Genomic DNA, 16,879 nt, shown 5'->3' with positions numbered 1-16,879 from the left:
TTGATCAAATAAAATTGTATTGAATAGGTATACCAAAATCTTCATTTCGCCACTTAAAAAAGATAAAAATTTAGACCTAAAATGAAAGAAAGAAGATTTTGGTGATCATTTATAGAACTAATTGATATGTTAATGTATCATGTATCAGAATGAAATGTAAGCGAATGCACATGTGCATTTCTTTGTTTTCATAGATCATACTACAGGAAATATAGGGAAAACAAATCTACCATTAACTAACAAATTTTGAATCGTGGATACATATGTATCCTTACCAGACTGAAACGAGTGCCATTATGTGTATCAAACCAATATCGATTCATACATGCTAAATGTTCAAATTGATAATTAGGCCAAAGAAAGAATTTTAAGTTAATTACTTTAGCTGTATCTCTTTTTCTTTTATCCAAAACATGACTGTTTTCCTTCTTACCATTGCAAAATGCTACATTTCGAGGCATACCATTTCCATTCCTAGAATTAAAACAAATTAGAATTCTCAATGCTCTACGACGTCTAGGGGATAAAATGTTTTTAGGGACAAACAAATCATAATGATTGTTGTCTTTATTTCCAATCATTTTTTGATATTTTGAAATGAATTCAGCAAAATTCTTGTTATCAATCGTACTTTTTGTTAAGTACTTTTGATTTATTTCATGCTTACTCTTATGAACCAATGAAATACCTACAGCTTGATATATAATAAATTGTCCTTCATTTTTTATAGACAGATAGATTGGGTTGATAATCAATATTCCCTTTTTCGTCAATTCTATAAGAGTTAAATCTTTCTGAATCAGTAGAAAATCTAGGCTCAATTCACCCCTTTGAATAAAGGATATAGTAATTTCTCTTGGATTTATCAATCTAAGCAGGAGGCAATATACTTTGATGTTATCGATCATTTTTTTATTTAAAACACCATCCCATCTCAATTGAAAATACAAATACCTTTTTAGGAAGAAATCAAACCCCGCTTCAGTATTGTTCTTGTATTGTTTTTTATTTGTATCTTTTTTCATGTTTGATCCTACAAAATCTTCTTCAATATCTTTGTTTTGGTTTGAGAGAGATGATTCAAAATTTGCTTGGCTTGTGAATTCTTTTTTTCCTTGATTTGGGTTTTCTAATTGAAGAGATTTTTTTTCAATCGAAAATATTAATATATTTTTTTTTTCTTTCAGTGATGCGTTTATTTTCACTAACATTTTCATTTAGATTCAAATTAAAAATAATTAATTTGATTGGAATGGCCCATGGTTTAATCTTATACGTGTTATAAACTATCAAATATTCTGGGAAAAACTATCAATATAGATTTGATACGGGACAACTTTGTATTTTTTCATTCATTCCTATCCAGTCAAAAAGTTTTTTTTTTTTTTTTTTTTGTATTGGATAGGTTGATTTCTTGATTTTGAGGAATCATGAGATAAAAAAGACCTTGCGTATCGATTTTATCAAGTAGTTGATAATTATTCCGCCAAGTCTTACTATATTTATTACTAGTGGTGTCAGTATCAATATTGATCCGAGCCTCAATATCGACTTTCATTCTAAGACAAAAGTTGAGAATTATCCAATCAAAATATTTTCTATCTGGATTTTTCTCCATATCTATAATATCATCTTCGACTAGATAATTATTGATAGGGATATCTCCTAGCACATTAAAATATTTTCGTTAATGTGGACTATAATAATAAAAAATTTCTTGGTTATTAATTACTTGTAATGGTAATCCATAAATAGATGAGCTCTTTTGATCTTCATACTTAATAGATTTAGATGATATAAATTTATATGCTAAAAGGTCATATCTATAGTGTTTTTCAAAATTCTCTGTTTCCTTTTGTAATGAGGCGACTTCAAAAGTCTTTTGTTTTTCTTAGTGAATTAATCGATTTTTTTTCATTTTCATATGAATCCCATTTCTTTAAATGGTTAGTTTGAGCTATAGAGTGTTGATTGACTCTATTTCGCCACTTTTATGGTACTAAGCTAGACCATGTTCATTATTTTTTTGATTTGTTTCATTATTAGAATTAGAAATATCTTTATCATTGTAAATATATTTATTAAGAATTTTTTTTGTTGATTCCTGAAAAAATTGTGCATTAATATTCCGAATATCAATGATACCTAAAAGGATATCTATGTATATCTTTCCAATGAAAAAAAAATTTATAAAATAATGTGATTTACAGATTAGTCGAGCATTTCTTCTTTTTAATACCTGCCTAATATTTTTTGGCGATTATAATCTTTTATCATCATAACTCATTTTGTTTTTATTAGAACCTATATTTTGTATTATAAATTCTTTTTTGTTCTCTTTTTATTTTATTTTTTCTATTTGATTTATGAGTGTATTTATTCTATCAATTAAATTTTGATTTTTTTTTTTGTTAATGAATAATTTGTGCAATCTGTAGGTCGAATTTTACTAAACGATTCATGAATTAGCTGATTATTTCTTATTGAATCTTTTTCTTTTAGAGTTTCACTTAATTGATATATTCCTAGTTCTCTCAAGCCAAATAATAGAGTTGGGTTTATTTTTTCGAGTTCTTTTACTATTTCTTTTAGAAATAGAATGGTATTCTATTTTACTAAACTGGTTTTTTTATGTCTTTTGAAACATTTAGAAATCTTTTTGTTTTTTCTTGTAAAATTCTTAGAACTAGAAAGTGCTGGTTTTTCCATTTTCTAATTTTTTGTTGAGTTCTTTAAAAATAGGTTCAAAAACTGAAAGGTGGTTTTGGGAAGAGCCAAAAGGCAGTTCAGTTTCCATTCCCCAAACTGTTAAAAAATAGAAATCATTTTTTTGTCCTTTTTTTTAATTGGATCGTTATAAGTTTTTTGTAGCTTAGATTTGTGCCAAGGTTTCAAACGAAAAGGAAATAGGATCTTTATCTGATACCATCTATTAGCCAGTTTGTCAAAAATTCTATTTCTAATAATTGGACACCATTATAAGTACATTAAATATGCATTTCTCTATTCCAATCTTTTAAATCCTTAGACCATTCGGGAAATTGAAACAGTAGTATACGTATAATATTTCTAACTATTATCAAGAAAGGTAGTAGGATATTTTTTTCTAAAAATAGATTGGGTTACTAACACAAGACCTCTTAGTATTTTTTTTTTTCTATACATGCTTTTTCTTGTCTTTTGTCTCCTTCTATTTTATCTTTTTCTTTGTTTTTCTCAATGCCTTTTGGCTTTTTTTCTTTATAATCTAAAATTGTTAATTCTCTGTTTTTCCACATCCAATTTTTAAAAAACATTTTCATCGGCTCAGAGATATCAAAAGAAAAAAAAATGTCTTTTTCGATTCTAACAAAAAAGGGTTGAATGTACATTTGCTTGAAAGAGTTTCCAAATAACTCTTTTACATCTTTGAGAATGCATAGAAATTTTTATTATGTCTCGAAAAAAATCCAGTTATTGTGAATAGCGTATCAAAGCCACTTCCTCTATTTCATCAGGATTATTAGTATCTTTGGTATTAGTATTAGTAGTTTGTAGGTTATCAGTAAAAATTACTTCACGTTTAGATTTTTGTGAACGAATCTCATACTCCGTCCCCACCCCCTCTGCGCTTTCTCCCTCCTATTGTTCCAAAACATTTATTAATTTGTACGACCATTGAGGAACTTTTTTATTGATTTCTTTTAGTCCAATAGGTTTTTTTCTAATTTTTTTATCGTTAGGGTCTCTTATAATTGTATCAAATAGAAATTTATAATTTTTTTGGTTATCTTCTAAACCAATTTTTATTTGTTCTTCTTCAGGAAGTAAAGAAAGCTCTTTAAAATTTAAACTTGATCGTAGTTTTTCAGTAAGTTCATTGATTAAGTTCAAGAAATATAAAATTTTTGTTGTTAATGGTTTTTTATCAAATGGATTTTTTATCTGTTCAAATTTTATGTAATTAAAAATAAGAAGGATACTATGAATCTTATTTATCCAAAAACCCTCTATGTTAATGTTATTTTTTCTGGAAGTTTCATTTAGGATTGCAGTTGAAAAAAAATTTGTGATTCGTCTTCGATAGGGGCCATTCAAGAAAGGATCATATATTTTAGGTAAGTGTTCATTTTGAGGATTATCATTATAAAATCTAGTCTCTTTTTCGAGTATATCCCAAACAAAAAAATCCTATCTAAAGTTTTGTCTAAATCTTTGACTTTATTTATAAATTTTTTGTTTAGGTCTTTTCTTTTTTGTTCATTGCTATAACTCCAATTATTATATAATTTAGTAGAAGAGGGTTTATCTGCTGTAAACAGAGACATCTTTCTTTGTATCATTTCCAAAAAATTGACAAACTGGGCAGGTATGTAAAAGATATTCTTTCTTTTCCATCACTTTGACATATATAAAACAATATTGTGACATTTCTGTTCTTACAACATTTTCAAAGTGATTGTTTTTTATACACTAAAATGGCATATTCCATCAATTATAGTCAAAAAGAATATTAACAAGAGAGAGTTGATCTTTTTTTTTTATGTAAATATTTCTAACTTCAAATTTTCTTGATTTTCATCCACATCCATGTAATAAGTTTCATAAACGGGTCTATTTTTATAGTGTGTCTCTTTAAAGTGGAATTCATCCTTTGTTTTTTCCTTTCCATTCGCTTGTATCTCTTCCGTTTCATCGATTTTGTTCGGATCCTCCTTTTCTTCCCAAAAAAGGGAAGGAGAAGTATCTTCTTTTGGTAGATCTCTCTTGTTCCTATTTAGTCCTCCTCATTTATGAAGTTGTTTCTATTTCTATATCTGTTTCTTCCTCACTTTCCCTCCTTTCTTCCATTTTTGAGGTTTCTTTCAGTTTCTTAGTAATAATGGGTGATGGTATTCTGCCTAAATAGTAGCTTCAAGTAATAAATAAGAGAATACTAAAGATTCGAGCCATAGAATTTCTCAATTCTAACATAAGGTACTTATTGGATCTAATAGAATTATTTTGCTGTATCCAGACTAATACCCTTCCAACCCATTTCATGAATAAAATGTGACCAATTAACCAACCAACAAAACTACTTGTTACAAATAACATCTTGTTGTTGCATCGAAATGTATAAATGTTGACTAATCTGACCAACATTGAACTTGGTAAAATGAAATGGTTGAATAATTGAAAAATGAGATTATTCAGAAATGCACATTGAATGCTAAGATTACGCATTGAATTTCTGTAAGTAGATCCATAATCAAAAAAGTGTTTGTGATTGTTCCATAAGAATGAAACAAAAGATACGATAGAGCTAAGACAGTTATTGTATGAGGTCTACCCAATGCTAGATTCAGAGGCACATTATAGATTGATATGAACATCATGAACTATCCCATAATAAAACTGGTTGTTGCTGATACTTTCTTCTTGGTTCCTTCTTCTCCTTCTGCCATAGCGGGGGCTCAAAGAAGGAAGATATAAGAGGGCCCTATGGAGAATGTAGTCAGAAATCCATAATAAAGTCCGACCACAACGACCAAATTGATTATCTTCATGTATAACAATACTAGATTACCTAGTATAAAAGAATTAAAAATCATCATAAACCTCCCTTTTTTATTTTCTATTGCAATTTCTAGATTATTATATGATGATTTTTAAACTTTCCATATATATATAGAAATAGAAAGAGATAGACTAGAAATGACATCTCTTATCTCAATGACACCAAAGGGATACTAAATGAATGGAATTGGGATATGGATGGAATATAATGAAATGGAGCCACTTTTGGGCTCCCTATGATACGAGGCATGGAATGGAGCCACTACGAAGAAGTTCTAGGAGTTACAAATGAAACTTTGAGCTCATATTGCTCATGGGTTGAGAACAGGAATTGAACTCTATGAGATCTAATCTCCTGTTGTTCCTCAGTAACTTAGTGGTAGAGCAGTCAGCTATTAACTGACTAGTCATAGGTTTGAATCCTACTTGGGGAGATTTGATTCATTCTAAATTAAAGAATTCGGAATGAAAGGGTTCGTTTTGAAACCTGTATCTTTGTTTCTATTGCATTCTATCTCATCGTATCACATTCTATTTTGCAATATTTAAGAATCGCCATCAATACCTCAGGATAGGTATGGGAAAATCCTTTGTTCCCACAGTCTGGGTGATGCGAATCAGTCCGTGCCCGCATAACCGACAACCCGCTGAGTTGCTGACCCAATACGAATGCAGACTAGGCCGATCACTAGGGTTCAAGCTAAGAGGTTTAGGGAAAAATTTGCTGCCTTTATCCAGGGGGTAATTCATTCTCAAGAACACTTGTCCATACCTGAAGATCCAAGAACCGTTTTGGGCATACAAGTGGTGAAAGTTGATACGAACCAAGGTAGCTATTTTGGTGCATTTATGCAGTTCGAGCATCAAGAAATGGTTCCAACTCTTAATGGATTTAATAAATATCACTAAGAGGTCATGGAAACAAGTCAAGGTAGAAGTAAAACCAACTTGTACGGACTTGTATGGACAGCTTCAAAATTTGGCCAAAAATTGCTGTATTGCTTGCTGGCTTTACCGTATTTTGCTAAGTTGGCTTTTTCTCTTTCCTCCAAGCAAGGGAAACATGTGGGACTCCATAATAATCCTATTTGGCATCATACAAAGCATATAGAAGCTTATTTGGAGCTCAAATTAGTCAAAGATTAGTCAAAGTCAACTTAGTCAAAAAGCTAGTATTTTAGTTTCCTAATTTGATTCTCACTTTTCATTTTAGGAAATTAGTCTTTTATTTTGATTTTTATTTAGTTATTTCATGGAAAAATAAGTTTAGGAAAGTTATTAGTTTATCATTTTCATTGTAAATTAATTAATTCCTAATTCAAAATAAGGAAATTAATTAATCCAAATTAGATTAGGAAAGGGTGTGAAATTAGGCAATTTTCTAATTAGATTCTGATACGAACCTAGGACGACCTGCTCGTAAACCCGTATTATATTAGCCCGGATCTTAATTAAGTTAAAGTTCTAATGGAATGGACCTCAACCCCTAACCAACCTGTGGTTAGAAACCTTGATATAATGTAGACGCCACAATAGGGGATGGAAAACCTATTGATAAGTCATGCTAAAACAACCAATTCTCTAATGGTGTTTTAGGTGTTCTCAAAGAACAAAGAGATAGTTAATCTCACAAGTATTTTCTTTATCAAATCAAAGTTGTATTCATATTGAAAAATAAGCCTTTAAATAGGCTACAAAACCACGAAATAAAACCCTAAAAATAAAGAAAAACCGGCCACCACACATAAAGAAACCTAGTTGGCCGAAACTATACTTCCTTTCCTAATCTAAGTTTGATTAGTTAATTCCTTTATATTAAATTAGGAATTAATTAATTTAAATGGAATGAATAAAATAAAAACCTTCCTGAAGTTATTTGTCCAGAAAATAAATAAATAAAAGCCAAAAAGTAATGGTAGTTTCCTAAAACAAAAAGTAAAAACAAATTCGGAAACTAAAAATGCTAGCCTTTTTCATCAAGTTGACTTTGATCAATCTTTGACCTCTTTTAGCTCCAAATCAGCTTCTATATGCTTTTTAGGATGCTAAATAAGCTGAATATGAAGGCCCACACGTTGCCCATGCTTGGAAAAATAAGAAAAGGCTAATACAGTAAAATACAGTAAAGCCAGCAAGCAATACAGCAAATTCGGCCAAATTGTTGAAGCTGTCCGTACAGGCCCTTTTTGATTGCATTTGAGGCTGCTTTAACTTGATTCCATGACCTCTTAGGCATATTTATTGAACCCATAAAGCATTGGAACCATTTCATGCTTCCCAGACTCCAAAAATGTACCAAAACCGTCACCCGGGTCCGTATCGGCTTCCACCACTTGGATGCTTAGAATAGGCTTTGTATCTTCAAGTATGGACAAGCTCTGTTGAGATTGATTATCCTCTATATAAATACTCCCAGGTTTCCCTTAAATCTCTTAATTTGAGCTCTTGTGATTGGCCTAGTCTTCATCCGCGTCGAGTCAGCACCCCAGCAGGTTATCGGTGGAGCGAGCTCGGGCGGAATCACATCATTCCCCTCCTCTTGAAAAGGATTTGTCCTCAAATCAAGATCATCACTTGCAGCAAAAGGAGTTAAATCAGCAACATTAAATGCAGCACTCATGTCATACTCACCCAGTAAATCAAGCTTGTAGGCATTCTTGTTATTCGGCTCCAAAACATGAAAAGGTCCATCCATAGGCGGCATGAGCTTTGACTTTCTTTGATTAGGAAACCTTTCTTTTCGTAAGTGCAACCAAACCAATTCTCCTGGGTCAAACACTATTACAACAAAATCTAGAAATACATGCTCATTATGGTAAAAATTGCACTTTAAGTTAGCAAACAATATTTCCCAAATTTTCAAATTGCCACTAAGTAAAGCTCTCAACAATGCAGATAAACTTCTATTCAATAAAGACATCTTTAAATAAGTATCTTTAAAATTCATGGTCAGCAATGATTTCTTATTCATAACTACTTTATTAACATCACCAAAGCTAAGATAAAAATTTATATTTTTCCTTTCTTGTCTTCCTTTTCCTTTCTCACTCACGGCCATCTCACCTTCCTCACTCTCGGCTTTTGCACCAAATTTTTCACTCTTGGTTTTATTAAAATTTTTCCGCACAACCTGAGTATTAGAAGACTTACCTTGGACAGCAGGCTCACCTTTTCCCTCTTGATTGGATGGTAGTCCACTTGGAATTTCATTTGGCAAGACGTCTCCAAATTCCTTCAAAAAAGAAATCATTGAACTTGGCAATTCAAGTTCTTCAAAGTTAGTTTGATCATTAAAATAATTTTCTTTATAAATTATGACCAGAAAAGGTTTCTCACACTCAATAACCTTATTAATATCCCCTAAACTCAAATAAAAGTTGCTACTTGACCTTTCTTTTCTTTCTTTTTCTTTTTCTCTCTCGGATTGGCGTAAACCTTCGGATTTCCCTTCCTTCTCCAAGCTCTCGGGTTTGCCACTTTCTTTCCCCTCTTTTTTATTTTTTCCTTGATATTTCCACTCAATATGAGTCTTAGAAACCTTACCTTGATCAGCAACCTCATTCTTACCTTCTTGAAAGGATGGTGAAGCCGTTGGTGCCATACTTGCTTTTTCCTTGAGCTTTTCGGCTTCTCTCCTTTGTTGCATTTGTAGTTGGTCTTTGTAAACCTCTTTAGAAGATAATGGTTCCAGCTTGACCTTCTTTCCTTTAAACCTAAAAACAATACTATTTTCTCGACCAAAATGAGTAGCATCTTTATCAAATTGCCATGGCCTACCTAGTAGTATATGTCCAGCAATCATGGGTACAATATCAAATAAAACTACATCCTCATATCTACCTATACTAAATTTTACTTTGGCTTGTTTGTTTACTTTCATCTCACCACTATCATTAAGCCATTGTAATCTATATGGTTCAGGATGTTTTATTGTTTTTAAGCCCAATTTATCAACTACAAGGTTACTTATTACATTAGTACAACTTCTACTATCAATAATCATACTACAAATCTTACCTTGAATTTCACATTGGGTGTGGAAGATGTTCTCTCTTTGAATTTCATCCTCATCTTTGTATGCAGCAAGTACTCTCCTAGAAAGCAAGTTTAATTCAGCATTGGATGCTTGCAAGGTTTCGGGTTCAACGTCTAAGTCCTCCTCCTCTTGCTTGGCTTCATCCTCATTTTCTTCACTTTTCGATTCTAGCTCGTCATTGCCCTTTAACACCATGATTCTTCTATTCAGGCATTGGCTAGCGATGTGTCCTCCTCCCTGGCACTTAAAACACACAACATCATGAGTTCTAGAAGGTTTAGGATCTAATTTTACCTCATTCTTTGGTGCTTGGACAGATTTGATTCTAGTCTCCTTCCTTGGCCAGTTTGAACTTTCTTCTTTGACTTTCGGCTTTGGCTTGCTTTCATAGATGGGATTGTTCCTCCAGCCACTTGATTGGACCTTCCACTATTGGAAACACCTCCAAACCATGATCTTACACCCCTCCTCTTGAATTGATGCTCTAATTTAATAGCCACATGCAACATCTCCTCCAATTCCTCATATTGTTGCAATTCTAATTGATTGGCTATTTCATGATTCAAACCACCAAGAAACCTTGCCATGGTTGCTTCCCTATCTTCATTCAAGTTCAATCTCATCATAAGCATCTCCATTTCCTTGTAATAATCCTCCACAGATCCATGTCCTTGAGATAAAGATTGAAGTCTTTGATGCAGCAACCTATGATAGTGTGATGGTACGAATCGCTTCCGCTTGGCTCCTTTCATTTGTCGCCATGTAGTAATCAAGTCATCACCAACTCTCCTTCGGGTGTTTTGCTCATTGATCCACCATTGGAGTGCATAATGGCCAAACTCCATTGCTGCCAATTTCACCTTCTTAGCCTCTGAATAATTATGGCGGTCAAATATCATCTCCATCTTTTCTTCCCACTCCAAATATGCTTCGGGCTCACTTTTTCCCATGAATGGTGGGATGTTGATCTTGATATTGCTAAGATTGTCATCTGTTTCTTCCCTCCTATATCTTACATGGCCAACTCTATCTTGGACAGCAAAAGTTTCGTCCGTACCTTCCTCAAAGTCTCCACCGAATGGCTCCTCATCAAATTCCTCTCTCGGTCTCTCGCGACCTCCTCGTCCTCGGCCTCATACTCCATGGAATTCTTGCCTATTTCTTGTGTCCAGAATTCCTTGGGAAACTTCTAGCCTTCCCATCCTTTGATTCACATGCTCAACTTGAGCACTAACCCGCTGTATTGACTCCAAAACAGCTTTCATGTCCACTTGGTCTCCACTCCCGGTAGCTTGGGCATCGCCATGGAATGCTACGGACTCCTCCTCATTGATCCTCAAAGGTGGATCTCCTCTCCTTGTTTTTGATTCTGTCATGTTAGTGTAATAATGCAATAGAAATAAAATAGGACCTTACCAATTTCACTCCCTTACGTGTTTCACTCAAATAAGGACTCGACACTCGTGTTTGCACACTTGTTTTGGCTTTTACCCTCTTTTAAGCTCACACACTCTTGCCTTTTTTCCACTCAATGAATTATCTCAAAGTTCTAATTAAAAAACCCACAAAACAGCAATTAGATCGCTAGTATGTTTTAATTAAACTTATCAACAAAACAGTAGCAAAAAGTAGGCAATACCGAAAGAATCCAACAATTCCTAATTTTTCGGCTTTCTAGACAAGAAAACACAAAATAATGGGAAAACGTTGGAATTTTTGAAAACTGCACCAGATGGTAGTAGATTATGAGTTCAAGAATAATATTTCAGAAAAAGAAATTCAAATACGAACAAGAATCAAAGAGAACAAAAATATAGAAAAGTTGTTGGTTGTTGTTCTTTGTAATTCAAGTTTTGTATCAATTCCTTTAACTAATTTTAATCCAAATAATTTAAGCACCCAAAATCCAAATATCCAGCAGCAAAAATAATTCCCCAGCAACTCAAATATATAATAAAAAAAAAACCCAGCAGCTCCAACAAATTTCCAGCAAACAAATCAAACTCCAACAAACCGAAATATATATATATATATATTTTTAATTCGGCTTTACCTCTTCCTTTTTTTTTTTTTTTTTTTTTACACACAGAACATAAACAACTGCAGTAGCAAGAATAATTACCAAAATTGCAATTCCAACTCCTAAAAAAACACCAAAACCGTGACCTCCAATTAAACACAAATGTCCAGTTTTTTTTTTTTTTTTTTTTTTTTAATGTTGCCACAAACTCTTTTTTTTTTTTAATATATGAATGCAAATATTTAAGACTAAAACAGTAAAGAAAAATCAACAAAAACCAAAATCAACAAGAACAATGATGAAAAACAACCAACAAATTAGGAAACAAAAATACGGGTAAACTAGGAAATCCTAATTCAACTAGGAATGAAAATTTTTTTTTTTTTAAATGTAGAACGTGTATGGTGATAGAAGCAACCTTAACCTAATGTTAAAATTGCAGAATAAAACAAAAACAAATAAAGCAAATAAAGATAGATCAAACCTGCACAAAATTTAGCTTTGATACCAAATGATACGAACCTAGGACGACCTACTCCTAAACCCGTATTATATTAGCCCGGATCTTAATTAAGTTTAAGTTCAAATGGAATGGACCTCAACCCCTAACCAACCTGTGGTTAGAAACCTTGGTATAATGTAGACGCCACAATAAGAGATGGAAAACCTATTGATAAGTCAACCTAAAACAACCAATTCTCTAATGGTGTTTTAGGTGTTCTCAAAGAACAAAGAGATAATTAATCTCACAAGTATTTTCTTTATCAAATCAAAGTTGTATTCATATTGAAAAATAAGCCTTTAAATAGGCTACAAAACCATGAAATAAAACCCTAAAAATAAAGAAAAATCGGCCACCACACATAAAGAAACCTAGTTGGCCGAAACTATACTTCCTTTCCTAATCTAAGTTTGATTAATTAATTCCTTTATATTAAATTAGGAATTAATTAATTTACAATGGAAAGAATAAAATAAAAACCTTCCCGAAGTTATTTGTCCAGAAAATAAATAAATAAAAGCCAAAAAGTAATGGTAGTTTCCTAAAACAAAAAGTAAAACAAATTCGGAAACTAAAAATGCTAGCCTTTTTTATCAAGTTGACTTTGATCAATCTTTGACCTCTTTGAGCTCCAAATCAGCTTCTATATGCTTTTTAGGATGCCAAATAAGCTGAATATGAAGGCCCACACGTTGCCCATGCTTGGAAAAATAAGAAAAGGCTAATACAGTAAAATACAGTAAAGCCAGCAAGCAATACAGCAAATTTGGCCAAATTGTTGAAGCTGTCTGTACAAGCCCTTTTTGATTGCATTTGAGGCTGCTTTAACTTGATTCCATGACCTATTAGGCATATGTATTGAACCATAAAGTATTGGAACCATTTCATGCTTCTCGGACTCCAAAAATGTACCAAAACCGTCACCCGGGTCCGTATCGGCTTCCACCACTTGGATGCTTAGAATAGGCTTTGTATCTTCAAGTGTGGACAAGCTCTGTTGAGATTGATTACCCTCTGTATAAATACTCCCATGTTTCCCTTAAATCTCTTAATTTGAGATCCTGTGATTGGCCTAGTCTTCATCCGTTTCGAGTCAGCACCCGAGAGGGTTATCGGTGGAGCGAGCTCGGGCGGAATCACATCAGATTCTATGTTGGCCGAAATTTCCTAATCCTTTTAGGGTTTTACTTTGTTCACTCAAAGCCTATTTAAAGGCTTATTTTCAATGAGAAATCAAGCTTGAATTTTATATAGAAAATTATTTATGAGATTGAATTCTCTTTGTTCGTTTGAACACCTAAAACACCATTAGTGAATGAGTGTTTTAGTTTGACTTATCAATAGGCCTTCTATCACCTATTGTGGCGTCTTCATTATATATCAAGGTCTCTTATCACAGGTTGGTTAGTGGTCAAGATGACCATTAGAACTTGAACATAATTAGATCCGGGCTAATATAATACGGGTTTAGGAGCAGGTCGTCTTAGGTTCTTATCATTTGGTATCAGAGATGAATTTTGTTTAGGTTTGATCTATCTTTATTTGATTTATATGTTTTATGTTATTCTGCAATTTTAGCATTAGGTTAAGGTTTCTTCTATCATCATACACGTTCTACATATTTTAAAAAAAAAATTCATTCCTAGTTAAGTTTGGTTTCCTAGTTTTACCGTATTTTTTGTTTCCTAGTTTATTGGTTGTTTTATCATTATTCTTGTTAATTTGGTTTTTATTGATTTTTCTTTGCTGTTTTAGTCTTAAATACTTGCATTCATATATTAAAAAAAAAAAGAGAAAGAGAATTTGCGGCAACATACAAAAAAATTACAAATTTGTATTTTGTTGTTGGGAGGTCATGGGTTTGGTGATTGTTTGGTGTTGGAATTGCAAATTTTGGTGTTGATTCTTACTACTGCAGTTGCTTTATGTTCTGTGAGTGAAAAAAAAAAAAAAAAAAAAGAAGAAGAAAAGCCGAATAAAAAAAAATCTGTTTGTTGGAATTTGATTTGTTTGCTGGAAATTATTAGAGCTGCTGAATTGTTGCATATTTATTCATTATTTGGAGTTACTGGAGATTTATTTTTGTTTCTGGATATTTGAATTTCGGGTGTTTAAATTATTTGGATTAAAATTAGTTGAAGGATTTGATACATAACTTGAATTACAAGGACAACAACCAACACTATTCTATATTTTTGTTCGATTTGATTCTTGTTCGTGTTTGAAATTATTTTTCCTCAATTTTATTCTTGAATCCTTAATCTCTTACCATCTGGTCCAGTTCTTGCTAATTTCAAAATTTTCCTTATTATTTTGCTTTATTTTGCCTAGAAAGTCAAAAACTATGTTTTGTTAATTCATTCGGTATTGCTTGCTTTTTGCTACTGTTTTGTTGATAAGTTTAATTAAAACATACTAGTGATCTACTTGCTGTTTTATGGGTGTTTTAATTAGAACTTTGAGATAATTCATTGAGTGGAAAAAGGCAAAAGTGTGTGAGCTTAAAAGAGGGTAAAAGCAGAGACTAGTATGAAAACACGAGTGTCGAGACCTTGTTTGAGTGAAACATGTGAGGGAGTGATTTGGTGAGGTCTTATTTTATTTTTGCATTATTTATACAAACATGGCAGATTCAAGGGTGAGAAGAGGAGATCCACCTTTAAGAATTAATTAAGAAGAATCCATAGGATTCCATGGTGATTCTTGAGCTACAGGGAGTGGTAAGCAAATGGACATGAAAGCCATCTTGGAACAATTGCAGCGGATGAATGCTCAATTTGATCACATCAATCAAAGGATGGATAGAATAGAAACAATTCATGGAGGACCAAATTTGAGGCAAGAGTTCCATGAAGGTCAACATCGAGGTTGACGAGGCCAAGGGCAACCTAGAGAGGAATTTTAGGAAGGTAATTTTGAAGATGATTTCGAGGAAGGAATGGATGAAACACTTGCTGTCCAAGAGAGGCTAGGCCATGAGAGGCATAGGAGAGAGGAGGTAGATGATGATCTTGGCAACATCAAGGTAAACATACCACCTTTCATGGGGAAAAGTGATTCAGAGGCTTACTTGGAATGGGAGGAGCATATGGAGATGATCTTCGATTGCCATAATTATTCGGAGGCAAAGAAGGTGAAATTGGCAGCAATGGAATTTGGTCATTATGCACTCCAATGTTAGACCAATGATCAAAACACCCAAAGGAGAGTTGGTGATGACTTGATCACTACATGGCAACAAATTAAAGGAGCCATGAGAAAGCGGTTCATACCATCACACTATCATAGATTGCTGCATCAAAGACTTCAATCTTTATCTCAAGAAACTAGGTCTGTGGAGGATTATTACAAGGACATGGAGATGCTTATGATGAGGTTAAGCATGAATGAAGATAGAGAAGCAACCATGGCAAGGTTTTTTGGTGGTTTGAATCGTGAAATAGCCAATCAACTCGAATTGCAACAATATGTGGAATTGGAGGAGATGTTGCATGTGGCTATTAAATTAGAGCATCAATTCAAGAAGAGGGGTACAAGCTCACGGTTTGGAGGTGTTTCAAGCAGCGGGTGGACAAATTCAACTAGTTGGAGAAGCAACCCCACGTTTGAGCCAAGGCTAAAACCGAAACTTGGTGAAGAAAGTTCCAATCGGCCAAAAAAGGAGTCCAAAACCGAATTTGTCCAAGCACCAAAGAATGATGTAAAATCTGATCCTAAACCTTGAAGATCAAGAGAAATTATTTGTTTTAAGTGCCAAGGATGAGGACACATCGCTAGCCAATGCTCAAATAGAAGGATCATAATCCTGAAGGGTAATGGTGAGCTAGAATCGGAAAGTGAGGAAAGTTACGATGAAACCGAGCAAAAGGAGGAGTAACAGCTTGAAGGTGAAGCCAAAAGTTTGAACGCTTCCCATGCTAAATTAAGCTTGGTTTCTAGGAGAATGCTGGCTGCATACAAAGATGAGGATGAAATTCAAAGAGAGAACATCTTCCACACCCGATGTGAAATCCAAGGTAAGATTTGTAGTAGGATTATCGATAGTGGAAGTTGTACCAATGTAATTAGTAATCTTGTGATAGATAAACTAGGTTTAACAACAATTAAACATCCCAAACCTTATAGGTTACAATGGCTTAATGATAGTGGTGAGATGAAAGTTAATAAACAAGCCAAAGTAAAATTCAGCATTGATAAATATGTGGATGTGGTTTTGTGTGATGTTGTGCCTATGCATCAGGACATATTTTACTTTGGTAGGCCATGGCAATTTGATAGAGATGCTATTCATTATGGTAGAGAGAATAGTATTGTTTTTAGATTTAAAGGTAAAAAGGTCAAGCTGGAGGCATTAACTCCCAGAGAGGTGTACAAAGATCAAATACAAATATAACAAAGGACGGTGGCCAAGCAACTCAATAAGAGAACTAGCATGGCCCCCACGACAACAACACCCATCCAAGGAGTCCAAGCGGTGCAAGACCAACTAGGTAAATGCTCTAAGACTCAAATTGAGTGGAAAAATCATGGGAATGCTAAAAATGAGGTGACAAGGGGAGAGAAACCTGAGAGTATGAGCGAAGTGAGAAAAGCCGAGAGTGAGAGCCAAACCGAAGGGAAGCAAGAAAAAGAAAGAAAAGAGAGGAAAAATAAAAATATTTATTTGAGTTTTGGGGATGCTAATAAAGCTATCTGGAGTAAAAAACCATTTCTGGTCATGAATCATAAAGATGCTTATTTAAAATTGTTTTTGTTTTATAGAACTTTATCTGCCTTGTTGAGA

At 33.3% G+C, this 16,879-nt stretch overlaps 2 pseudogenes; both read right to left on the bottom strand.

Moving 5' to 3' along the window:
- Positions 1 to 1,554: 1,554 nt before the first annotated feature.
- On the bottom strand, positions 1,555 to 3,860 carry LOC132800043 (protein TIC 214-like; annotated as a pseudogene).
- A 910-nt stretch (positions 3,861 to 4,770) lies between these two features.
- LOC125420559 (putative protein TIC 214 N-terminal part) lies at positions 4,771 to 5,573 on the bottom strand (annotated as a pseudogene).
- Between the last annotated feature and the right edge of the window lie 11,306 nt (positions 5,574 to 16,879).

Source organism: Ziziphus jujuba, chromosome 11 (genome assembly GCF_031755915.1).
Source record: "Ziziphus jujuba cultivar Dongzao chromosome 11, ASM3175591v1".
Lineage (NCBI taxonomy): Eukaryota > Viridiplantae > Streptophyta > Magnoliopsida > Rosales > Rhamnaceae > Ziziphus > Ziziphus jujuba.
This window is presented reverse-complemented; position numbering and strand designations above follow the sequence as displayed.